The sequence below is a fragment of the Ursus americanus genome, chromosome 10 (assembly GCF_024610735.1).
Source record: "Ursus americanus isolate L20-20 chromosome 10, mUrsAme1.1.p, whole genome shotgun sequence".
Taxonomy (NCBI): domain Eukaryota; kingdom Metazoa; phylum Chordata; class Mammalia; order Carnivora; family Ursidae; genus Ursus; species Ursus americanus.
In genome coordinates this window covers 24,188,384-24,215,329 of record NC_142136.1, presented here as the reverse complement: position 1 = coordinate 24,215,329, position 26,946 = coordinate 24,188,384, and the positions used below count along the sequence as shown (strand labels likewise).

Genomic DNA, 26,946 nt, shown 5'->3' with positions numbered 1-26,946 from the left:
TTTTTTTTTTTTTTTTTTAAGATTTATTTTAGAGAGAGAGACAGCATGAGAAGGAGGGGCAGAGGGAGAGGGAGAGAACCTCAAGCGGACTCCCCACTGAGCACAGCGCCCCACCCAGGCCTCATCCCATGACCCAGAGATCATGACCTGAGCTGAAACCAAGAATCGGAACCCCAACCAACGGTGCCACCCAGGTGCCCTGCGGGAGGACTCTTTAAACAAGAATTATCTGAGAAAAATTAAAAATCAGTTATTTGAAAGAGTTTAAATTATGGTTTTTGTTTTGTTTCATTTTGGCATATCAAAAAGAACAAGGAGATCTTCTGGCTATGGAGGCATACAGCAATCAGAAAATCGTCTCTCCAAAAAGCAAACTGGTATCTGAACAAAGTTGTCACAAATATCTATTTCAAGATTCTGGAAATTGGTCAAAGGCCAACAAACAAACAAAAACAGAAATATTTTTTAATGATGTACCAACAGATTTGGGGTAACAGCAGTGGGAATCTCTGTCATATTGCTGGGGTTGCTCCTGTACCCACCTCCCACCACCTCCATCAGCATGGCAGTCCCACCAGAGCAGTGCCAGCTGTGAAAACTGGAAATTTCCCTGGACTTAATTTATCTCAGAGAATGGAAAGTCCAGTCCCAACAATATCCCTAATTAAAGTAGCAAACACACTTGGAAACAAATACAGAAAGCCGATGGCTCTCTTAGCTTGAGGTAGTAAGTCATGCCTGGAGTTAGTACAAGTTCACTGGCCAATCAAAACTTTTAGCAGAGGGATCCTAGAAATTAAGAGCCATAGTAGAGTTAGATAAGCTCTTCCATATTCTTGGCTTGGTGGGTACCTGTATGTACATAAAGAGGAGACTCACAAGGGCCTAAGATCTCTAAGAAACTACAGCAGAATAGGAAACTCAGCACATGAACATGGGAAACTGGGGAGAGCTGGGTGGAAAGACTAGAAAATTGCCTGACTTTGGAAATACTCTCCAATCTGGTACAAAGAGCTGTTGTAAGAGAGTAGAAACCTTACTAGCTTTAGGTTTGGGCAGACTCTTTCACTAACCACTGGTTGCCTACTGAACTAACTAGGAATTGAGGCTAAAAAAAAAAAAATAAGAATAAAATCAAAGGAGCAGAGGCAATGATGACCATACACTGCGAGAAGACAGAGTCCACAAATTAAGTTCAGGAAAGTTACAGCATCAAGCAAAGCAAAGCAAAACAACAAAAATTAGCAATGGCAATAACTCTTCTCTGTTAAAAAAAAAAAAAAAAAAACAGAATCCAGAAATGCTATAATATGTTGAGTAAAAAGGTACAGTTTCCAAAAGAAAAGTAAGAGACGTGTAAAGAAATAATAGGGTGTAAACCTTATTCAGGGAAACAATTTCTAGAAACTGTTTCTGATGGACACAGAAATTGGATTTTATAGACAACGGTTTCAAAACAGCTATTAAATCTACGTTCAAAAATCAAAGGAAATGGGACGCCTGGGTAGCGCAGTCATTAAGCATCTGCCTTCAACTCAGGGCGTGATCCCGGCATTATGGGATCGAGCCCCACATCAGGCTCCTCCGCTGGAAGTCTGCTTCTTCCTCTCCCACTCCCCCTGCTTGTGTTTCCTCTCCAGCTGGCTGTCTCTGTCAAATAAATAAATAAAATCTTAAAAAAAAAAAATCAAAGGAAATGATCCTTAAAGAATTATAAAAAAAATATGAAAACATTTTAGCGAAAAGGTAATATCAATAAACAACAGAAATTCTATAAATATGCCAAATGGAAATTCTAGGGTGCAAAATAAAAAAATAAAAATAAATTAGATATGCTTAACAGCAGGTTTGAGATGGCAGAATAACAAATCAATGAACACGAATATGGATCATAGAATGTGCATAATCTGAGGAACAGAAAGAAAAGGTGAAAGAAAAATAGAAGCTCAGAGACCCACAGGACAACATCAGGCACACAAACATAGATAAATTGGGAGGCAGAGGAGAAAGACAAGGAGGCAGGGGAAAAAAATGAAGGATGATGACACACAACTGGCCAAATTTGATTTTTAAAATGATGCCAAAGAAGTTCAAACGCAAAGAGATCCACATCCAGATATAGAATAGACAAGCTTTCAAAAGCCAAAAACAAAGGAAAAAATCTTGAAAGAAGCAACGGAGAAAAAATTCGCCACATAGAGAGCAACACCAGTAAGATTAATACCTGAGTTCTCATCAAAACAACTGGGGGCTAAAAGGCTAGAGAATGGCATGTTCAGAACACACACACACCTTCAAAAAAAAAAAGTGAAATAAAGTAATTCCTAGATAAACAAAAGCTGTGATAAATCGTTGCTGGTATACCTGTCATTCCACATTATAGTAAAGGAAACTATCAGGCTGAAAGGAAAGTACCCCAGATGGTGACTCAAATACACAGGGAGAAACCCAGAGTATAGGAAACTATAAAATAGTTTACATTTACCACATATATATGAACATGCCTCTCTTTTCCTCTTACTTTCTTTAAAAGACACATGGTTCTATAAGGCAATAATTATAACACTGCATTTTTCAGATCAAATACATAGATGTAACATATATAAAAATTATAAAGATATATATGTTACATATACAAAAAAGGGGGTGGGATAAAGTTCTCTTAGTGCAAAGTTGTTGTATTTAGCCTCCAAGTATTAATCACTGGGAGGCAATTCACCATAGGTCCCTCACATGTCCATGTATCTTGTCAGCAGAGACATTTTTGCCTTGGTTTGGACTATCTTTTCAAGGAGATTCTTCTAATGAACAGCCTTGGAAGACAGAGATAATATCTTCCCACTGGAGCAAGACACAGGCGAGCTTACAGTTCTGAATAGATCTGAGTAAGCTAACCTCAGGGTTTCCTTCCTGTAACAGAGCTCACTGTGTGTGCAAGTACCACTTGACCTTTCTCAGTTTTCCTGTGGGAAATAGGCTTCAAAGAACCAGACATGGGAATACCCATCCTTTGGTTTCCATTATTGCTGTGAATAATAAAGTCCTTTGCTTCTTCCCTGTGAGTCCCATGTCCTCTGTCAGTATCCATGCCACTCTTGCAGGCTATTTGTTATTGAAAGTAAGGCAAAACCTCAAAAATGTCTATAGCTCTTGAGATTAACTTGAAGGTAGACTGTGATAAATTAAAATACATTTTTAAAAACTACAAATATATTGTTAGAAAATCACCAGGGAAAGGAAAATGGGCACTAAAAAAATAGTTAACACAAAATAACGGGAGTAAAAAGGAAAAGAGGAAGAAAAAAGACATGAGAAATATAAAAAAACTAAGTAACATAATTGTAGTCAGAAATTCAAACATACTGAGAATTCTATTAAATGAATTTTGGCTAATCATCCAATCAAAATGCAAGATGAAAAAGCAAGATTCAATGAATGCCGCCTACAAGAAATACATTTAGACCAAAATACCAATAGGTTGAAAGTGAAAGGACGGATAAAGATATACATGCCAAATAGCAATCACAAAAGAATGGGAGTGGCTATACTGATATCAAATACAATAGAATTTAAGACAAGAAATATTACTAGAGATAGAAATATTGAATAATGATATAAGGGCACATACCTCCATAAGAGATAACAATTATAAACATACATGCAGCCTAGCCTAAGTGTCTCAAAATACATGAAGAAAAACTGACAACTCTGAAAGGATATATAGACAATTCATAATTACGGTTGGATATTGCAATGCCACATTCTCAATAATTACTAAAACAACTGTATGAAAAAATCAGCATGGATATAGAATACTTGAATAATACTATGAACCAGCTTGACCTGCAGTTTATAGAATACAACACACACAAAAAAGGGTAATACATAATCTTCTCAAGTGCACATAAAATATTCTCCAGGATATGACATATGCTAAATTATAAAAAAAGACTCAAACTCAAAAGGGTTGAAATAATTGAAACTATATCCTCCAAACATAATAAGATTAAATTGGAAACAAGTTGAGAAATCTTCAAATATTTGGAATTAATCAGCACAATTTTAAATGTTTACCATTGAAAGAAAAACAGCCAAGGAAATTAGAAAACATTTTAATTGAATCAAAACAAAAACAAAATATCAAAATGTATTGGATCCTGCTAAATGGGTTATAGATATCCATAACTTTAGGTGTCTCTATTTAAAAAGAAAGATCTTTATTCAATATAAACATCAACATAGAGAAAAATCGTCAACAGAAAGAAAAAAACTGGATTCAAGCAGAAATTAGTGAAATAGTAGATATCTGAGAAGAATTCAGAAAAATCAATGAATGAAATCAATGAATCCAAAAATTAATTTTGAAAAAGACACAAAAGTTGACAAACCATTCTTTAAGATATAAGAAAACAAAGTATCAAAATCAGAAATTTAAAAAGCCATTACTTACGGTCCTACAGAAATTCAAAGTATTGTAAGGGAATATTATGAACAATTTTTATGCCAATAAATCAATTTAAATGAAATTAGAAAATACAAAGACAAGAGCTAACAAAGCTGACTCAATAAGAAAGAGATAATCTGAATAAACTTATTACAGATAAAGAAATTAAATTAATAATAATTTGTTAAAAATCTCTCATGAAGAAAGTTCCAGACTCTTTGAATTCACTGGTAAGTTTTATCAAATATTTAAAGAAGAAATACTGCCAATCTTAACCTCTTTGAGAAAGAAAGTGGAAACACTTTCCAATTCCTTCTATGAAGACTATGTATCCTAGATTTCAAAACAAGACCAAGGTAGCACAAGAAGACTACAGAAACTCCATGAACATAAACGTAAAGATTACTGACCAAATATCAGCAAGCTAAATCCCACAACACACACAAAGTATTATATATCAGGACAAATTGGAATTTTTCTAGGAATGCAAGGTTTTTTCAATATCTGATATCAGTTAAAGTAATACATTTATTAATAGAATACAGGACAAAAACATATCAAACGGGAAAAGCATCTGGCAAGACCCAATACCTATTAAAGATTAAAACTCACAACAAGCTACAAGGGCAATATATTCATCTAATGAAAGCATTTATGAAAAACTATCTCTACTATTATACTTAATGGTGAAAGACTGAGTGTTTTCCCCCTAAGATTAGCAACAAGGCAAGAATGTTTGTTCTTATTACTCCTATTCAAATATTGTATTGGAAAGTCTAGCCAGATAATTAAAACAAAACAAACAAACAAACAAATAAAAGGCACCCAGACTAGAAAAAAAAGTAAAACTGCCTTTCTTTGCGGACAACATAATCCTGTATGTAGAAAATTCTAAGGAGCCTACAAAGAGACTACTAGATCTAAGAACCATATTCAACAAAGTAGCAGGATGCCTTTACTCCTACTATTAAAAAAAAAAAAAAAAGATAAGCTACAGACTGGGAAAAGATATTTGCAAATCCTATATCGAAAATAATCTTTTTCAGAATATGTAAAGAACACTTAAAACTCAATACCAAGAAGAAAAACCAGCTTTATTTATTTGACAGAGCGAGAGACAGCCAGCCAGAGAGGGAACACAAGCAGGGGGAGTGGGAGAGGAAGAAGCAGGCTCCCAGCAGAGGAGCCTGATGTGGGGCTCAATCCCAGGACTCCGGGATCACGCCCTGAGCCGAAGGCAGACGCTTAAGGACTGAGCCACCCAGGCGCCCCTGAAAAACCAGCTTTAAAACAAACAAAGACTTGAATAAACATTTCACCAGAGAAGACATGTGAGTGGCTAACAAACATATCCTTAAGGAAATGCAAATTAAAATAATAGTGAAATATCACTATATACTACTAGAATGGTGACTGTCACTAAAAGTTATATCAAGTATTTGCACAAATGTGGTGGAAACTGGGACCCTCATTGTTGATGGAAATAGGAAGTGGTGCACATACACTGGCACATAAGCAAAAATACTATGCTTTGTTAAAAGGCCAGACACAAAAGAGACCAGAATCCATTCATAAGGAAATTCCAGAAAAGCAGACCTATAAAGACAAAGTGAATCAGTATTTGCTCAGCACTAGTTGTAAGCACATTGATTAATATGCACAAGGAAAGTTTTTGGGTGATGAAAACTCTTTAAAAAGGGATTGTGATGATGATTGCACAAGTCTGTACATTCACTCACTATGGTGCACTTAACACCTGGTGAATTTTATGGCATTTTACCTGAAAGAAAAATATAGACACTCATGCCATGTCTAAGCTTAGTTATGAGAAACAAGATTTTAATTATATTTTAGATTCACATAACTAAATTTTTTTTATCAGTGACACCACTAACATTACTGTTTCATGCCTAATATCCTTTGGTATTACCCACAATGCAATTCCCATTGGTTCATGTCATCTCGTGTTAATGTCTATTCCTAACTTCTCATTAATGCCACTTCACTAAAACAAATTTTACTGTCCCACTCTTACCCAAATCTTTTCATGATTCCCTATGAAGGCGCTATTCTGTGTATAGAACCAGAAACTCTTCACTAAGGGATCTTGAATCTCCTTGTCTTCAAAAATAGATTTTTCCCGAGGGTCCTGTCTCCTGCGTATTCCTGTGAAGTAAAGGAACCTCTTACTCCCACATGTTAGGTCTTCTTTCCTCCCTGCTCCTTCCACACTTACTTTTTGCTTTTTATGCAAACCTCAGTTCTCTGAGGCTCATTTATATTGTTGTAATCCACCCTTATTTTATTGAAAAAAAGGATCCTTGCAACTTCCTACTTTTCCCGTTAATCATATTGACTGCAGCTACTTGGAGCTTCCACTTCACCAATTATTGGGATTCATCAGAACTCTATTCCTTTGACCTTTATTTTTTCCCTCTCATCCGCTCCCTTTGCCACATTCAGTTTAGGCCCCATTTCCATGATTTCAACCACTGACTTGTCAGTATGTCTAGTCCCTCTGTGTATCGTCCTTCAACTGTCCCACTCTGTCCACCTCCAGGACACTCTGAACCTGAATGACAGATGATTGGCTCACATTTATTGCCAGAGAAACAGCTCAACTTCATAGATCAGTGCCAGGATATACCCTTGTTTTCCAACATCCCCTAGTCTCTCTACAATGTCGAACAATCATTCCAAGTTATTGCCTAGAGAAATTATTTCAAACATTATCTTCCACTGTCTTCATTCTCAACAGAAAATTTTTCCTTCAAATTCACAAATGCTCAACTTCCTGCCACCAATATTCAAAAAGGAGTTACCTTTTTATGGCAATAATAATTTTATTCTTTTTTCCCCTCCTTCTTTATATTTATCTGCTAATTAATCTTTTTTTTTTTTTTGTCCTGCCTTCAGGCAACACTTTTTCTTGGATCCTTTCATCGACTACTTGAGCATACTTGATTTTTCCTTCTCATTAACATCCCATCCCTTGATCTCATGTCCTCCTTGCAACCACATAACCCCATCTATTTTCTTTCCTGCAAACACTCCTTGAATTTAACTGAAGGGACTGTCACTATGTCCCATTTTTTTTTAAATCTTGCTTTTCTGCAAAATTTGTCTAATTGCTCTGAAATTGCAGTTATTTTTGCCAAAACAAAGATTAAATATTCCCATAGAAACAATTGAAAGACATTTAGTCCTACTGACCATTTACCTTCATGAACACTCCATTCCCCTGATTCCTTTCAACTTTTCTGGCTATTGTTTTGATTTCTTTTCAGCCCCTACCATCTCTTCCTATCTCTCCAATATCCTTATTCTTTAAGATTATGTTCTGTGTCCTCTTTCCTTCTCTCCCTCTGCTCTATTATTTAATATACCAAATGTTACCATTCTAATTAAGCCAATTTAGCCACTTCTAATTCCCTTCCCAAGAAGCCAAAGACCCCACTCCTGATTTATAAGTAAAAAATAAGGAATTAGTATTTATTTTAGCATCTTATGGTTTAACTTATGCATGTATATACATTATCACCTCACATTTTGAATGCTGCAGGAGAGATGTGTCCCTTCAATCCAAAGCTAATTTCTCTCTCTCTCTCTCTCTTTGCTGTGGGTAACATGGGCTCCTATTTTCCAGAAACTCTCATTGTTCTAATCGATATCCACTTTCCCTTTTATCCTATAACAATATTCCTCCATGAGGACTAGCTATCACCCTAAGGTTATATTCTTCTCATCTCATTTTCAGAAGGTCTCCTTGTACCCTGAACGTCACTTTATCAAGCACCTCACATATCTTGTCTCCTTCACAGATATGTTTTTTTAAAGACATACTCAATTTGCTGTGTCCATTCTGTAGCTTTTGTTTACATCTTAGAATCACGGAAGTCTTGTTTTCATTCCCACCTCTTTACTAAGCCTGCATCCATGACAACTGATTTCGCTTGAGAGCCTGGCAGCATCTGAAAGGCTAGGTCTTGAAAGTTTCTGGCTCTTATATTTGGTAAATCACACTTTCCATGTTCTCCTTTTGTTCAGAAGTCGCTTGCAACCTCTTCTACGTGTTTCTCTTCCTCTAATGACTCCTCAAATATTAGTGATCTCAAGATTATGTTTTTAATACTTTTCTTACCTCCTTATCCAGACTCTACTGTACCTATCAACCATGTTGATGGCTTTCAATGCACCATTTATTCCTGATTCTTCACAAACTCATGATGTTATAATATTTGTGCTACATTTATGACCCATATTTATAATTGTCTATTGAATATAATTACTGAAAATTCTAAAGCACAGGGATTCCAAATACAGAATGTCTCAAGTTATTGTCCCTAAAACATGCTCTTAATATTGCCCCAATCTTGGTTAAGAGCACTATAATGAATCTTCAGAGTCATTCTTAATTTTCACTACTATGCTATTAGCTTATATATATATTTTATATATATATATATATATTATATATATATTATATATATATATGGAGAAAGAGAGAATGCATGATGCAGCAGTTACTATGGTAATTTTTATAGCGCTACAATGAGATATCATATATGTATTATATCATATATTTATTATATATAACGCACTTACAATATAAATGACACATTATACATAATATATGTATATATACACAGACTGGCTGTACTTTATTATTTAGTTCATAATATTCAGTCTATCTCACTCTAAATGCTTACATTCTTTTCTCTTTGACACTCTGCCTCTATGTTATTGCAAACCTTTGAGAAACAGTAACATATGTTCTAATTGAAAATTCTAATTTTTGGACATGATATAGAATCCATAGGACAACTTTTTTTTAAATCAGATTGAGACCATTTCTTTTTGGGTTAGAAAAAATAAATGATGGTGTATAATATTCATATCACCATCACCTAGGTTTTTTTTTAAAGATTTTATTTATTTATTTGAGATAGAGCAAGAGAGAGACAGTGGGGGGGTGGGCAGAGAGAGAAGGAGAAGCAGGCTTTCCACTGTGCAGGGATCCCAATGCAGGGCTCGATCCCAGGTCCCTGGGATCATGACCTGAGCTGAAGGCAGATGCTTAACCCACTGAGCCACCCAGATGCACCAATCATCACCTAGTTTTAAAACTCAATTCACTGGGGCGCCTGGGTGGCACAGCGGTTGAGCGTCTGCCTTCTGCTCAGGGCGTGATCCTGGAGTTATGGGATCGAGCCCCACATCAGGCTCCTCCACTATGAGCCTGCTTCTTCCTCTTCCACTCCCCCTGCTTATGTTCCCTCTCTCACTGGCTGTCTATCTCTCTGTCAAATAAATAAATAAAAAATCTTAAAACTCAATTCACTTCAACAAATAGTGTTGGAAAAACTAGACGACAACATGAAAAAGAAAAAAAAAAAACTGGACCATGTTATTGCACCATAAACAAAAACAAATTCAAAATGGATTAAAGACCTACATGTGAGACCTGAAACCATAAAAATGCTAGAAGAGAACAAAGGTTTAAAGACCTACATGTGAGACCTGAAACCATAAAAATGCTAGAAGAGAACAAAGGCAGTAAACTCTTTGACATCTGCCATAGCAACATTTTTCTAGATAGATCTCCTGAGGCAAGGGAAACTAAAGCAAAAATAAACTATTGGGACTACATCAAAATAAAAAGCTTCTACACAGCGAAGGAAACCATCAACAAAACTAAAAGGCAATCTATGGAATAGTAGAATATATTTGCAAAGGACATATCCGATAAAGGGTTAGTATCTAAAATATATAAAGAACTTATAAAACTCAACACCCAAAAACCAAATAATCCAAAATAAAAACATGGGCAGAAGACATGAACAGACATTTCTCCAAAGAAGACATAGAGATGGTTGACAGACACATGAAAAGATGTTCATTATCACTTACCATCAGGTAGATACAAATCAAAACTACAATAAGATATCACCTCACAGCTGTCAGAAAGGCTAAAATCAACAAGAAACAACAGGTGTTGGTGAGGATGTGGAGAAAGGGGAACCCTCTTGCACTTGTGGTGAGAATGCAAACTGGTGTAGCCACTGTGGAAAACAGTATGGAGCTTCCTCAAAAATTTAAAAATAGAGCTACCAGCAATCACACTACTGGGTATTTACCTGAAGAATACAAAACCCGAATTCAAAGGGATACATGCACCCTGATGTTTATAGCAGCATTATATACAATAGCCAAGATATGGAAGCAGTCCAAGTGTCCATCAGTTGATGAATGGATAGAGAATATTGAAGATATATGTCAATATGCATGTATATATATGTGTATATATATGTGTGTACATACATACACACACAATGGAATGTTATTCAGCCATAAATAATGAAATCTTGCCATTTGCAATGACATGAATGGAGCTAGAGAGTATAATGTGAAGTGAAATAAGTCAGAGAAAGACGAATACCATATGATTTCACTCGTGTGTGGAATTTAAGAAACAAATGAGTAAAAGGAAAACAGAGACAAACCAAGAAACTGACGTTTAATAATAGAGACAAACTGATGGTTAGCAAAGGGGAAGTGGTAAGGGAGAAGGATTAAATAGGGGATGGGGATTAAGCAGTGCACTTGTCATGATGAGCACTGGGTGAGGTATGGATTGTTGAGTCACTATATTGTATCCCTGAAACTAATATAAACACTGTATGTTAACTAACTGGAATTAAAATTAAAACTCAAAAAAATAAATAAAACTCAATTCATTTTACTAAAATTCAGGTAGCAATGACATCATATATATGAAATGGAAGAATTGTAGCTCACCTAAGCTTTTTGATGTAGGAAAGAAGGCTTTTTATTTTTATGTTTATGGAGGACTCAATGGCTATGACTCATAAGAAATTTAACAACAGACTATTACAAGGTAACCAGTGTTAAAGTGTTTTGTGACTATAGTAATAATGAAACAATTAGTCTCATTAAATAATAGAAATCTGTGGCTTAAATCCATTAGTTTTGTGAAGTAGAGAGAGGAACTCAGAGACGTCTCACTGTATTTTCTATCTATAATCTGTAATAATCTATATAATCTATAATCTATTCTCTAAGGTTGCTGAGACTGCAGATAGATATACAGATATATAGATATAATGTTCTTTAAATCAATTTGGGCTTTAACTGTATATTCTTTTAAAATTCTATTCATATATTATCATTGTTGAATATTGCCTTCTATATATGCTAGAAATCAAAGGCTTTACTTTGGGCTCTTAAGCATTGCGTTACAAATGGTTCACAAAAACGCCATTTAGCTGTATCTGTCTACTTTATGCTAACAAATGACAGCAGCTTTGCAGAATTTAAGATGGTTTTATATTGTACTCCGTTTCCTATTGCAAACAAAGAACTATATTATACAGTGCTAAAAAATCCTCCAAATTAGGCTAGATGTAATGCTTAATCTGAAGTTAATACCCAGAGTTAGAAAACTCATCAGGAATATGTGCATATAATTGTCTGTGCAAACAAGGAACTAGGAATTTTCCCAGCTTCCTAAAATTTGACATTCTTCTGGTGATATTTAAACCTACTTCTCACTTTAAAAAGCAAAAATGACTAACATGTCTGCCACTATAGAATATTTTAAACTCAATTATGTCCTATGCCCACATGACATTTACATCCTACCCACCAAACCCTATATCCATCACCCTCACCCCACACACACTCTACACCCCCAAGATCTTCCCTCTTGCCAGCTTAGTTTTAGTTGTGCAAAATGGCTCAAATAAAAATAAAAATAAAAATATTCAAAGTATCCTAAATAATGTTAGATAAGTCAAAGTATACAAGAAGTGAAATACATCTTTAAATTTCAAATGTGGAAATAATTTATTAATTAAATTATTTTAGGAGTATTGATATAAATACCTGTTGTGAATTATCAAATTATTTAAACCACCTTATTTTGTGCAATATTAATGTGAAAGAACATATTTATGGTTTAAAGTAGAATATAAATCTTCCATTTCCACAAAGCAGACGTTTGATAAAATTAATGACTTAAATAATATCTTTACAGGGAAACTATAACTAATTTAGTTAATTTATTAATAAGTTAAATGTACTTCTTTGAAAAATAAAACCTTGATCCATTAGTTATTGCTGTCCTCCTTTAAGGTGTAATGCATTACCATTCCTTGAATAGATCAACTTCAAAAGCACTTTTCATATTCAAATTACTGGTTTGTAAGCTGTCATACCTCCAACTATCCATGATTTCCCTTTCCTTCCTGTATCATCTTCTCTCCTTGCTCTGAGCAATAATCAAGCATTCTTTTTTTTTTTTTAAAGATTTTATTTATTTATTTGACAGAGATAGAGACAGCCAGCGAGAGAGGGAACACAAGCAGGGGGAGTGGGAGAGGAAGAAGCAGGCTCATAGCAGAGGAGCCTGATGTGGGGCTAGATACCATAACGCCGGGATCACGCCCTGAGCCGAAGGCAGACGCTCAACTGCTGTGCCACCCAGGCGCCCCAATAATCAAGCATTCTTAATGCTTTAGCTGGACCTGGAGATCAGATGAGGCAATGCTTTAAAACTTCCTCTTTCCTTACCCTTGTAATGTATACATGAAATTCAATACTTCATTTTCTTCAGCTTTCAAGCTCAGTTATTTCTACTTCAAAAATTCTACCTCAAAAATTCTTGCTTACACACATTCTTTTAAACATTCCCTTAAACTTCTGTCCAACTCCTGAAATTTTCTTCCAAGCAACGTATAATGGATCCACTAAAAACAAATGTGTAGTTCAATTAACATCCTCTTTGATCCATGCTTTTTGTCTATCCAGGCAACTAGTCTAGACATGCAGAACAAATTAGCAATGTTTTTAAATCACCTGGAGTTTTACCAGATTTTGAAAGAAATCTAGTAATGCCAGAGTCAAGCAATCATTGCTTATTTCAGCTTCATCCTGTGGTAAACATGAACAGGGCATAGAATGAAGTTGGAATGAAGAGCAGAGGGAGACAGACTTGGAGACATCCTTTTCAATAAATACCAAATGTAGTCAATCCAAGTATCTCTTGGTCACTGACCTCAAATAAAAAGGTTTAGTGATTTACAATTTAAAAAAAGGTTAAGCAAATTTTATCTTATGTTTTAATGGGGTGGATTTGACTTCATGCTACATAAATACTTTATCTGCAAACAGATTTTCACACAAAATACATAAAGCAATTGATGAGAATAATTTGCAAATCCATTAACTAGATGTGCTTACAAGCCTGTGATTCACTAAGTCTGACAAAATATGTACTGTAATCAATATTTATAAATAAATGTACATGTATGCTAAAATAATTTATTTTGGTGTCTGTCATGTGTCTTTCATTAAATATCAGGAGCTCGGTTCAGGACAAAATTGATTTGTTTGTAACTAAGATTAAAGGTAATGTAGTTAAGATGATTTTATATGGTTTGAACAAAAATCCTTTTTTATGAATGAGTGAATTATCATTCAACACTAACTTTTAGCTATAACATCTGGTAATGCTGATAAACTTGAAAAAAAACTTAAAAACTCAGTTTACCTTTTAACACATCTATGGCTTCTGATCACCAAGCTATTTTTTCAGTATTCTTCCATTTTCAGTCTCTCAGTAATTACAATTTAATAATTATGTCTTCTTTAAATTTGAGAAGTTCTCCTTTAATAGCATTGTAAACACATAAATTCAAAATCCATTCAATGTTATCCCCAAGCTTGATACAAATTGAATCTCTGAATTCTAAAGACATGAATCAAGGTGATTTGTATATCTACGAAGACCTGATCATTATTATTTAAAGTTATAGCACCAAAATAGGCCTTCAAAAATCTTTGGCTGGACTACTTTGTTATTATTTTAGTTTGCAGAAACAAGTTAAGTTTCTTTACCTCATAAGTTCTTGATATCCCTAACGGCCCTAGGATATGCTTCATGTTTACCAAAAAAGTCTTAGTTTGGCAGAATAGAAACATATAATATCAGCTTTGAAGCCTGAATGGCTTCGCACAGTGTGATTACTACACTATTAATGGAAGGAACATAGGAAATAAGTAAATAAAGCAGGTTGCATTAAACCTTCATCCTTCCAAATACTAATGTGGTCAGAAAGAATATCTTGATATTGGAAATATCTTTTAGCCCTGGGGACTTTGTAAACATCATGCTGTCATTTTAGTGAGTTATTTTAGTTCGTGAATTATTTTACTCAAATACCTCACACACACACACACACACACACACACATACACACACACCTCACTTAACACAGAATATTTCCTATATGCCAGTTTTTTTTTTTTTTTAAGATTTTATTTATTTGAGAAAGAGAAAGAGAGAGAGCACAAGTGGAGGGTGAGAGGCAGACCCCTGCTGAGCAGGGAGCCCGAAGCCGGGGCTGGATCCCAGGGTCCAAGGCAGACACTTAACCAATTGAGCCACCCAGTTGCCCCTCCTACAGGCCAGGTCTTACGCTAACTTTTGGAGATATAAGTGGAAGGAAGCAATCATAACCTCTACTTTGATTCTGCTTAAAATCTAGCAGGAAAGATCACCCTTCAGTTCTAGTCCAGTGACCTCTGATATGTCCTTTGATACAATGATGAAAATAAGTAGATGTTAAATCAAGTTTTGCAAGTTACATTTTACTCTACCAGCCCTTCAAATGTGGATTTGGAAGGAAATATGCAAAACTGATGAGAAAAAATGGTTATTTCAAACACCGATTAGCATGGTATGTTCTGAATTTAAAAAAAAAATGAAGAATTAACAAATTCATTACATTGTTTGGTTAAACTAAAACTAATCTTAAAGTTGTATTTGAATTGTTTGAATAATTCATTTGTAACCATGTGGTATTTTAAATTTCCCAAATGGCTTTTATTTATGGGTATATGGATGAGTACGAATGTGTAGTTCATATATAAAGGTGTGGCATGGCAATAAACTTTTAAATAATATTGAAGAATACAAATCAATGTAACACTGTCTTCAAAATTCTGATGGGAATATATTTCTAACCTAGACCTTCATCAACTGCAAAGATAAAATCCTCAAACATGCAGGTTCTCAAAAAATCTCCCCACAGATTATTCTTGGTAACCACTGGTGAATATGAGCAGAAAAAAACTAGGGAGGAAAACAAACAAGAAGATAAAAATCAAAGTTGAGGACACAATCAACCAAAAAACGGTAACGGAAATTTTCAAGATTATGAAAAAAAGAAGTCCAGGGATAAGAATAAGACCAGAATGAATTCAGAACAAGCCAAAATGAAGAAGGACTTCAAGAGAGATACCTCCAATTCCAGGACTGAAGTGAACCTGGTATCACCTGATTCCATTCTCTGTATGGAGATATAATTTTTAATTCTGTTATGCTTTTATGGATGAATTCAAATAGAAAAAGGGAAACCAAAAATTTACTTTATAAAGTCCCAATGGAACGTTGTAAGAGAGGAAATACAAAACTCACATGGATATAAAGATCAAATCCTGAATATTTACCAAAAAAAGTTACATAATGTACAGAGAAGATGGGACAAGAAGTGTGTTGGGGTGGGAGGTGGAGGGAGTTTGTGTATTAGGTTGACTAAATGCTAATTCTCCATAATAAGAATTATGTCTAAAATTGAAGAATCAGGAAGTAACAGGTTTTTTGGTGAGAAAAATGGAAATGAATAAAATATAAAACAATAGAGTTGTAGCGGTTGACTCTAGCATGGAAAGGGGTAGGCAAATGACTGCAATTTTGTTATAAGCATTATAACATTTTTTAATAATGTGTTTTAATTGATAAAAATAAACTAAAAATAAAGCAAATGACTTCATATTTTTAACGTTTTTAAAGAATATTATGTTAGCACATTCTTATTGGGAAGGGCTCCCTGATACCCTGAAAAACAAATAATTCATTTTTGATAGGTATTTTTATTATAATTTATGTTATAAGCTATGTCATCAGAAATAGAATGAAATGGTATGAGTTTCCAAGCTATGATAAGGCAATACTCAATTATTGTAAGAACATGATAATGAGGCTCCTAGCTCGATCAGAGATGCCATTTTTGGATTATGGGTAGGGCAGAGGGAGAGCTATGTTTGCCCAATTTTATGTCACACTGCGTCTCACCTACTCTTTGTATTTGGGCAAAACTCTCAGTGAACCTGCCAAATTGTGCCCTTTGTAGGGTTGGCAGCTGGAAGGTAGAGGGTAGGAATAAAAAAGGAATGGAAAGAGAATTCTTCAACCAACAAATATTCAGATCTGGGAGTGGAATTTGAATCCAGGTGGCTTATTTTATCGCTTAGAAAACAGAGTTGATAGGGGAGTGACAAAGGAATAACATTTTTCTTCTATTCCAATCAAAATTTACAAAGGCAGATACAATATTTTAAATAATTTTACAAGAACATGCTATGTTTTTAAATGCTAATTTCTTCTTTTATATTATTTCCATATCCTATAAACAGCAATGTATTCCCCACTGTCTAATTCACTACCTGATAAATAACTAAAAACATAAAATGTTACGTTTTTCAGCTTTTGTAACACATTTGATTAAAAGTAACAGATTCAAGTGCTTGTTACTTTCCTCTTAAGTAGGTCTTGGGGGGAAAAAAAAACCTCATTAGAAATCTCACTGGAAATAAACTGTTGAAATCTGTTACTGACTTGTGCCACCCATGCAGTCGCTTACACGACAGAGCAATGAAAACAAATGAGAGAACGAACTATAAATTCTGACAGTCTTGGAGGAAACTGGGAGCTGGAATGTGGCATACGTATGTCATAATAACTTTTCACAGTTTATATAATAAGAGCTTACAATGTAGTCTCTCCAGTTTATTTCCCATATTTCAAACCACAAATCTATTTTCCTAAAGATAATATTTTCATGTTTTTAAAATGAAAATGATGCTCCTTGAAGTTAGATAATCTTTTCAAAATTGCAGAAATTTATGATGTCAAATACCATGAGGTCAAGCTAGTGGTCAAACAAGTAATTGCATATAGCATGCATTTTATTTTATTTTATTTTTATTTAAGATTTATTTATTTATTAGAGAGAGAGTGTGTGAGTGCATGCGGGGATGGGGGGGGAGAACCCCAAGCCCACTCCCCACTGAGCATGAGACCCATGTGAAGATCGACCCTGGAACCCCAAGACCATGACTCGAGTCGTAACCAAGAGTCAGACACTCCACCAGCTGAGCCACCCAGGCTCCCCCAGATAGCATACATTTTAATGGAAGCAGTGTTTCTAGCAAAACAACTTTGTATATTCTGGCCAATTAAATCATATCTGAAATGCTTGTTTAAGAGAACTGGGGGGCTTTCCCTATGAAATAAAAATCACTGCTTAATTTTTTTATATATCTATTTTCATATGTAAAATTGGCTTATTAAAATACGTGACTACTTCACCATGTCAGATAAATGTTTCATAAACTTTCCCAGTAGCTGAGTCAGCGTGACACCTAAGCTTCACGTGAGAATCAGGAAGAGAACACATACGGTTCCCTAAAATGGGTGTGCTACTTTTTGCCACATGCTTCAGTTTGAAGGAATATATGCAGACAATACATAAACAAAGGGACTCTAAAACAGTTACTGTAGTCATACCGGAGTGGCAGTATGACACATAAATAGAAAAAAAAACATGTTAAATCCAAATTTCACACTCTGGGATGTAGCTTGAAGTTATAGGGGCAGCAAGTGTTTTAGTTTGCTTGTTTTAATTCTAAAAAAAGCAAACAGAGAAGGGTGTGGTAGTCCACAGAGGGGTCAACATTTTGAGGAAAACAGAGCTGGATCACCAGAAAAAGCATTTAAATAATATTGCCTCTTGACAAACCCTAAAAATGTAGGAATATTAAATGTGAAACATTAGAAAATATAATGCTTAAAATGTAAAAAAAAAAGGGGGGGGGACTTATCTTGTCTGAAAATCAAATGATTTATAAAGATTAAAATTATTAATATAAACAATTTGAATATTAAAACAATGTTGTATTACTGCAAACACAGCCACATATTTCAATGCACTGGGATAGAGAACCCAGACAGGCCCAGACATTTGTTCTCATATTTATGGGAAGATGATGATATGACTGTCATAAAACAAAAATCTTCTTGGGGTACTTGGGTGGCTCAGTGGCATAAGTATCTGCCTTAGGCTCAGATCCTGATGTCAGGGTTCTGGGATCCAGGCTCAGGTCAGGCTCCCTGCTGGGCAGGGAGTCTGCTTTCCCCTCTCCCTCTGCCCCACCCCCCACTCGTGTTCTCTAATAAATAAAATCTTGAAAAAAAACATTTTTATCTGAAAATCTACTTCTAATATTAAAATATAATAAAAACTGTAATTTTAAAGGTCTTTGAGAAATTTGGAAATTTTGAGATTCTAAATGTGGAGCTGATTTTGTCCTCTGTGCATTAGCAATTCCTCAACTTTACAATGTTGTAATGAACACACAAGAAGAACACTGACTAGATATACTTATTTGGAGAATATAAGAAAACACATGTGGGGGCGCCTTGGTGGCTCAGTTGGTTAAATGTCTGCCTTTGGCTCAGGTCATGATACCAGGGTCCTGGGATCAAGCCCTACATTGGGCTCCCTGCTCAGTGGGAAGCCTGCTTCTCTCTCTATCTCTGCCTGCTGCTGCCCTTGCTTATGCTCTTTCTCTGTCAAATAAATAAATAAAATCTTTTTAAAAAATTTTGTTTGGAATTTGATATAAATTTGTAAAATGCCTTCATATTTCTTAAAACAATCAGCCCACCAAGGTACAATAAATATAGCACTGTTTTACACCAAATTTGGGGGAATGAAACACAACCATGGTGAAGAGCAGAAGCAATGCATCCTCAACAATGTGAAATCCAATCACAAAGGTCCAACAGAAGTTTTTGTGGAAAAGAAGAAACTCCAGGTTATCATCTGGTTTCAGAAGTCTCTGGAGATCAGCCTTGGCTGGACTGAATTTCAGAAAGCCCAGTGCACTTGTGAATGCCATAAAACCAAATCCTCCCTGTCCCTGTAGCAGTAACTTGCCCTTGAATATTTGCCTGTGATACTAGAGCCAAAGACAATTATGTGGAATCCATCTGATTTCCTAAGGAAAGGCTAACAATGTCACATAGCTTGCTTCTGATGTACAAATTCCGACGAATTGATAGTGATTTATTGAGACAGTATGTCAAGAAGAATTCTTCAGTTAATTCTCTACACAGCCAGAAAAATGCAGTTACCAATTAGATAGCTTTCATGCTGTTTACTTGCCAACTCTGAGCTATATTATTCTGAAATCTAGAATTCCTTAGAGGCCTTAATAGTTGGATGGACAGTATCACAAAAGCATAGCCATACGGGAAACCAATATTGTCCTCATCTCTGAATTTCAATCGGACCATATTTCCACTATTTACAGTTTCATGAAAGTAAGACTGTAGGCTGTACTATAATGTGAAACCACTTGGAATGGTTAACATAGGAAGGCGTTGCAGTTATCCTTACACCAAATTTGCTTGGCATTTGGTTAGGCAACCACTTGGCCGAGTCCTGCAGGAACAGGACTAGGCATTGCTCTTCTCTCTATGGTTGGTGTGAGGGAGTCAGTACCGATGAGAGCTGGGGAGCGCTGGGAAGGAGCAGACAGTGGAAGGGAAGAGCAAATGATAATAATCTCTAGACATAAGCCAAACAGAAATTTTCCCTCAGGCTGATCTCAAATACTTAGACTGACATCAATGCAACTCAACATTCCCTCAAACTCTCTTATCTGCAAAATAATCAATTGGGTTTTTATACTGTGATCACATTCTTCAAATATTTTGATTCTGTATATCTCTAGCATGCCTGTTCTTTCCTCTCATTTTGATTTTGTTCTTTTGATCCCTCTTCTATTTCATTTTCTGTTTTCTACTTCTGCTCTCCCTTCTTTTTCTATGTGTGCATTATCACTGAAATGACTGTTACCAATATTCTCCATTACCTTGGCCTTTTGCTCTTCTTGTCTTTTATCCAGCAAAACCACCACTGTGGATTGATACAATTGTAGTTGATTCTGGTGCAGACTGGAGCAAGGGAGGCTCACCACCAACATAGACTGGGAAGTTAATGTCTTTCATCACATTCAGGTTCGCAGCCCTGCCCTACACTAACTCCTCCAGTTTCTTAACCTTTAATTGGGGTATCTCTTTCCTTCAATCTTTGCACAGGAAAATGAAAAGTCCATCTGATGAGGACGCACTCAACTTTTCATTATGCAACCACGTACCTACTCTTTTCTGAAACCTAGGTAGGATTTTTGGTGGACCTGGATGCTGACTAGTGAGGGAGACATCATGGGGAAGGAGGGCAGTCTTGTGTCCTCTGACACAACCCATCTTGTCGACCATGTTGTCCCAATCATGGCTGTGACCCAGTCATGGGGTTGATGCTGGGAGCATTTTACCTTACTTAATGAACCACTTCAGATCCAAAACTGTCCTGACAGCCTCAACCTTCTCACCTCTGTATTGTGAGTGCAAGGGAAAGGGAGGGCTGTAGTCACTGGCCTGGGACAAAACCCAGCCAGCCTCTACTCTTATCTGTGTAATAGCATCCATTACCTCTCACACCCCAATACCCACAGTAACTGGAACAGTGACTACATATACTAAATAGTTATACTAAATAGTTACTGTTTGAATTAAACACAGACTGAAAACAAATTAATTAATCTGACCACAATCTAATGGTATATCATAATTATAGGTCCTTATCTAAATATTTCAGCACTAATACAAATGAGAAATAAGTGTTTGTAATATTCAACAATTCTGAAATTAGAAATATGAAATTATTTCAATCACCATTCTTAACATTTTCTCTCAAAGAAATTGTGCATAAAACACATTACAGTTTTTTCCACAAATGCTAAATCTAAGCATTTCCAGCAGCACCTAAATTTTTAGTTATATGAAGTGTATTTTATATAATGTCCGTATTTTTTTTCATATCTTCTAGAAACAGATACTCTCATAAAGGAAGATGGGTTGTACTTTTACTTTGATCAAAATTATTAATCTAAATTATTTTTAAAGCTATTAAATACATATATTTGAGTGGCTGGGTGGGTCGTAGAGTGAAATCACACAAAAATGTATTTCAAAAATAAATTTTACCTTCTACTTTCACTCAGTAGTGCATGGTCACTTGATATTCATTGTTTACTCTTTCATTGCTACATGTATATTAGAATTATGATGAGTAAATGTATTAATATCAAACAATCTTAAGGGATAACATACTATGATAATTCAATTTTTTTTAAACAGGGTTTATTAGAAAAAAGTTATAGTCTTTATTCTTTTAAACTTTCTAAACTGTATTGATTTCTTATTGCATGTAAACAAAAATTTAATTTATATTTGCTAATATAAGGTATTTAGGAGAGTCATTTCTTATTGCGCAGAACAATAGAGGATCAATGCATACAAAATGTCTGCCAGTATATGGAAGATGTTCCTAAGGAAAAAATGTATATATTTGAAAATGTAAAAATATATAGGTTTTATCTGTAATTTTTACTTCTAGAAAGAAAAATATCTTAATTGATGGATTCATTATTTATGCTTTAATTATTTAGATATATTGCTGCATTCACATTTTGGCATCCACCCTTCTAAAATCTATTACATATTTAATACCAAAATTTATATCAGCTACTGACCAGCTTATTCCATGGCCTCATGCCTGACATGATGGCCCTTCATTTGGCCATTCAAGCCAACTAAATTATCCCTTGTGAAATTAATTCCTGGAGCTTAATTCTATAATGTGACTTGAAAATAAGTTTGTGTATTTATAGACAGAAAGACATATACTGCTTTAATTTCAATGCTAATTTGTAATATGCCACACATACTTTGACCTAATTCCTTCTTTTTTTTTTTTCTCCCCTAAACATCTATGACACTCCGGATGTTCTTGAAACTGGCAATCTTAACTTAGCTGCTATTCGTGTGGGTTCCTAATTATGTATAGGACATATACATAGGACTACAGCAGTGTAGACCTAGCATGATTCACAAAGCATCAAAAGGAATGCTTTATTAGGATAACCTCATGTACCAACTGACTTAATTCTTCACTGTTAACTGTTTATTTCAAATCTCTGACAGCAGTGCACTAGTCTCATCTTCTGTTGTTACCTGAATTTAGAAGAGGATAGAAGGATGGAAGGAAGATATAGAGTTGGGCCATTTAAACTACAGCTTAAAAGAGTAAAAATTATCTTTGCATGTCATTGTTTCAAATAATAGTAAAGTGACAATATTTAATCATTAGGTATTGCATATGGATTTCTTTTTCTATTAGTTCTTTTTCTATTAGTTTTCTATTATTACTGTATTTTATATTGAAAAAAAATATCAAAATAACCACAGAATAAATATAGGATGCTTTTGTAAGTGAGGTATCAATCACAAGCAAGGACCCACTTGGCGATGCAGAAAACACACAGTCTCACAGGCAAAAATAGTCGGAAAGCCCAAGGAAATGTGGGTCCTAGACAGAAAAGGATTCTAAAACTTTAGCTCTGCTTTTCCTTTTCATGGAGACTTGTGCTTAGGAAAAAAGACTTCAGTTAGGATTCGATGTGTTATAATAGAATAAATGTAAAAACATGAGCTTTGGAAGCGTTTTGTTAATTCTATTTCTATGTGTCAAATAACTTTATTAAAGTAATTATTGAATACCTCTGATATTGACATTTTATGTGCAATGCTGTATCAATCGGGTTTCTCCAGAGAAACAGAACCAATAGAATCTATCTACCTACCTACCCCTCTGTAAGGAAATTTATTTTAACAAAAGCCTCACGTGATCCCAGGGCCAGCAAGTCTGAAATGTGTCCGGCAGACCACAAGCCCGGAAACTCCAGCAAGAGTTGATACTGAATCTTGAGGCATAATGATGACTTCTTGCCAGGGACCCCTCAGGTTGTGCTACTGGGAGCTTTGAAGTGGCTGCGTGAGGCCCACCCATATGATTGAGAGTAATCCCGTTCTGATGTTAACTGATTGCGTAGCTGCTAACCACATCGACCTGCACAGTAGCACCTAGGTTGGCATTTGATTAGTAACTGGGCACTACGGCCTAGACAGCTTCAGAGAGAAAATTAACCAGAACAGAGGTTATCTATGCTGGGCCATCACAGCACAGATCATGTTAATAGACAATTTTCTATGTTCTATTGCTTATGACTGTCAGTCTAAAATATTTTAAAGGTATTTAGATTTTTTTCCATGGCAGCACTACTGCATAAGCAGAATTTTATATATCTATTATACTGTACCTATGATATATATGGGCTGAACTTAAATATACCATTGAAATTTAATATTCTTATTATCAAGTTATCTGAATTAAATTTAGTCACTCAGCAGATCTATATTTTTTATTAACTACTGTTTAAAATGCAATGATTTTGATAAATACAAAGTATAGAATCCCTAATTTTCAAGTGACTTAATATTTAGCAATTATTTCCTACAAGTAGTTCCAAATTAGTTTATTTCATATTATCTTGAATAGATTTTTTTCTACTGATATTCAGAACCTTACTATCTTTACATAAATACCTCATTATATTATTTACAAATATTCCAAATTCATATTTTAATAGTTAAATCACATTAGACTATCATATGTTGATTTTTCTGGTCTGTTTTTACGTTTAAAATACCTCTAACATGCTATATTTGCTCTTCAAATTGGAACTATAGCCAAAATCTCTATTTTGATTATCTCTTTTTTGTTTCCCAAACATGATCTTGTGTTAGACAAAATGTTATTATGGTTACTGTCATCTCAATTTATAAATCCAATGAGCTAGGGTCTATTCAAGAGCAAAGTATAATTTTCTATGATAAAATAAGAGATTCATTACATTTTTTCAGGCCATGAGCATACTATAGCCGTAAAGCATGGAAGGATTAATATAGCTACATAATTACAGTCATTTAGAGAATTTAGCATTCTCTAAAATTTGAAATGTTATTTCATTTAAAAAGGACTACCTGTTATTCAATATTTGAAAAAATAGTTTACCTTTTAAATCTTTTATTATTTTGTTTGGTCACTTATGGCCTTATCTCCCAGTGTTTTCAGGTCAAAATGCCTGCATATTTCAAATTCCCAGTTCAAAATATTCTGTAGGTTATTTGTTGGTGTTGTTACAGAATTTAAATTTGGTTTTTTTTCTTCTTCAATTTACCTTTTTATCAGTGCCTACAGGGAGAACTAAGAGATGACCTTGAAATCTAGGCAACTAGACAGGGAACGTGAAAAGAAAATCAGTTTGAAATTGCAACAGCAAGGTTATGTGCTCTTAGCAATATTCTGAAACACAAAAAAGCAAGACAGTTGTTGACAAGCAACGAGGGAGATGCAGACAGCTTTCTGCTATTATATATCGAGAAATGGTGTTTATTGATTCTCACTTGGACATTTAAATGAGTAAAGAGGACTTTGAAACACTATTTTTTCCTATCTGCAAAATTCTTTAACACACAAAGATAAACTCAAATGTAATCTAACAAAGGAGTATTTCTTTTAACTCTTACATACAGAGAGCTGGGTACTGTACCTTACTTTCTTCTGTACTTTAAGCACTCCGTAAAGACTTACCTAATAGTTGGTTGACTATTTAGATGATAGATACTTGCTAGAAGAGTTTCCATTCTTGCCCATGATAATAACAGAATGAACCCTAAATTGAAACATATTTTACTCTGGTAATTTGCCCTGGATATATGGCCACTTTCCAATTTTCACCTGCAAATCATTATCTTATACAATGATATTATCAAAATCTGTCATCAATACCTATTACATTTTTACCAACACACTCAGAATGTACACGGAAATGCTATCAGAGTTTTAAAAATAGGGCTTATCTATTGTTTGGGTGGAAAAAACTATCTAGGCACACACAACCGATGAAAGGTGAACGACCAGGTGGTTTGCATGAAATAAGATCAGCAACGCTAATATTTGTATTTTCTGTTGTCACTGCCATTGCCCTAAAAGGGTTTAGGTTGTCCCAAGTAAAAACGTTCACCTGCATAAGAGGATAGGGTTTGTTTGTTTGTTTTGTTTTTATCATAGCTGAGGTCAAACAACCATTGCATACCTTCCCTGTAAGTTTGTTTGTTCTCATGCCTGCTAAAATCTCCAGCTGCAATGAGGCAAGGAATAAAATTTTTACAACTGAGCAGCTTCACTACTAACAGCACCAACTGAGAACAGGTTTAGATATGAGTTTTCCTTGGAGTAAAGTCCTCAACAAATAACTGACTCTACTTACCAGGTTGTCTATAGCAGACTCTGAATGGGCTATCACAACAAATGGGATACCAGGCACCTTATTGTTTCCTACTGACGTGTAGTTTTGATCATAGTTGCCCCTAATTTCACATTTGGAAGGATATTAAAGCATACTGTATCCATGCTTGTATTAAAAATTGTTTTAGTAACATGTGTGCGTGAATATTATTTTCTTTCATTCTTCCTATTCATATTAGAATTAAGACACAACTTAATAAAGGCCTTGGGTACATTTCAAAGTTTTAACCATTTAACACAGATTCTTTGAGTGGAAACAAATCTCTGATAGAGCTTTCTATACTGCTCTATTTTCTACTGCCGCTTTAACAAATCACCTCAGTTTATCAGCTTAAAGCAATACAAATTTATTCACTAACCTCAGGAGGTCGGAAATCCAGATGGACTCAGCGGGTTTTTGGCTTAGGGTCTCAGAGGCCAAAGTTGGTGTCACCCAAGCTCCTTCCCTTTCAGGAGGCTCTGGAATTAAACCGCTTCCAAACTCACTCTGGTTCTGAACGCATTTAGTTCCCGGGACTGAAGTCCACGACCTTGCTGGTTGTCACGAGGTTGCCTATATTGATTCTGATGCTTTCCAGCTGTCTCCAATACTCCTGCGCCACCCACACCCCCACCAGACGGTAGGTAGATTCCCTCTCAGACTTCAGATCCCTACAACATCCCTTCTGCTCTCTCTACTGCCCTCTTCTTCCAGCTGGAGACATTTCTCCGCTTTTAAGGACTAATGTGATTAGATGGCGTCCACCTGGCTAATGCACGAGGCTCTTGCTATTTTATGGTGTGTGCCCTTGCATCAACAAAGATCACCTTTTTTCACTCTCTTTCGCTTGTTTTCTATTATGTTGTACGACATCAATAAAGATCATTTACCATGTAAGGTAATATTCGCTGGTTTTGGGGATGAGATCATTGCACGTTTGGTGGAGGGCCTTGTTCTACCATAGGGATTGGTTTACCGTCTCATTTATCTTGGCAGTTGTCTGTCACATTTTCCAAAATATCAACACATTGTTTACCATTTTCTAAGACAGCTATCCTAAATTGAAATTTGATGTTTCTATCTTAACTATAAACTGAGTA

At 35.2% G+C, this 26,946-nt stretch overlaps 1 long non-coding RNA gene across 1 annotated transcript; it reads right to left on the bottom strand.

Moving 5' to 3' along the window:
- On the bottom strand, positions 1–26,913 carry LOC148109338 (uncharacterized). The gene is made up of 3 exons (XR_015725913.1): positions 26,226–26,913; positions 25,150–25,231; positions 1–1,650 (listed from the first exon to the last, which is right to left on the bottom strand). It is a non-coding gene; the product is annotated as an uncharacterized LOC148109338 (long non-coding RNA).
- Positions 26,914–26,946: the final 33 nt, after the last annotated feature.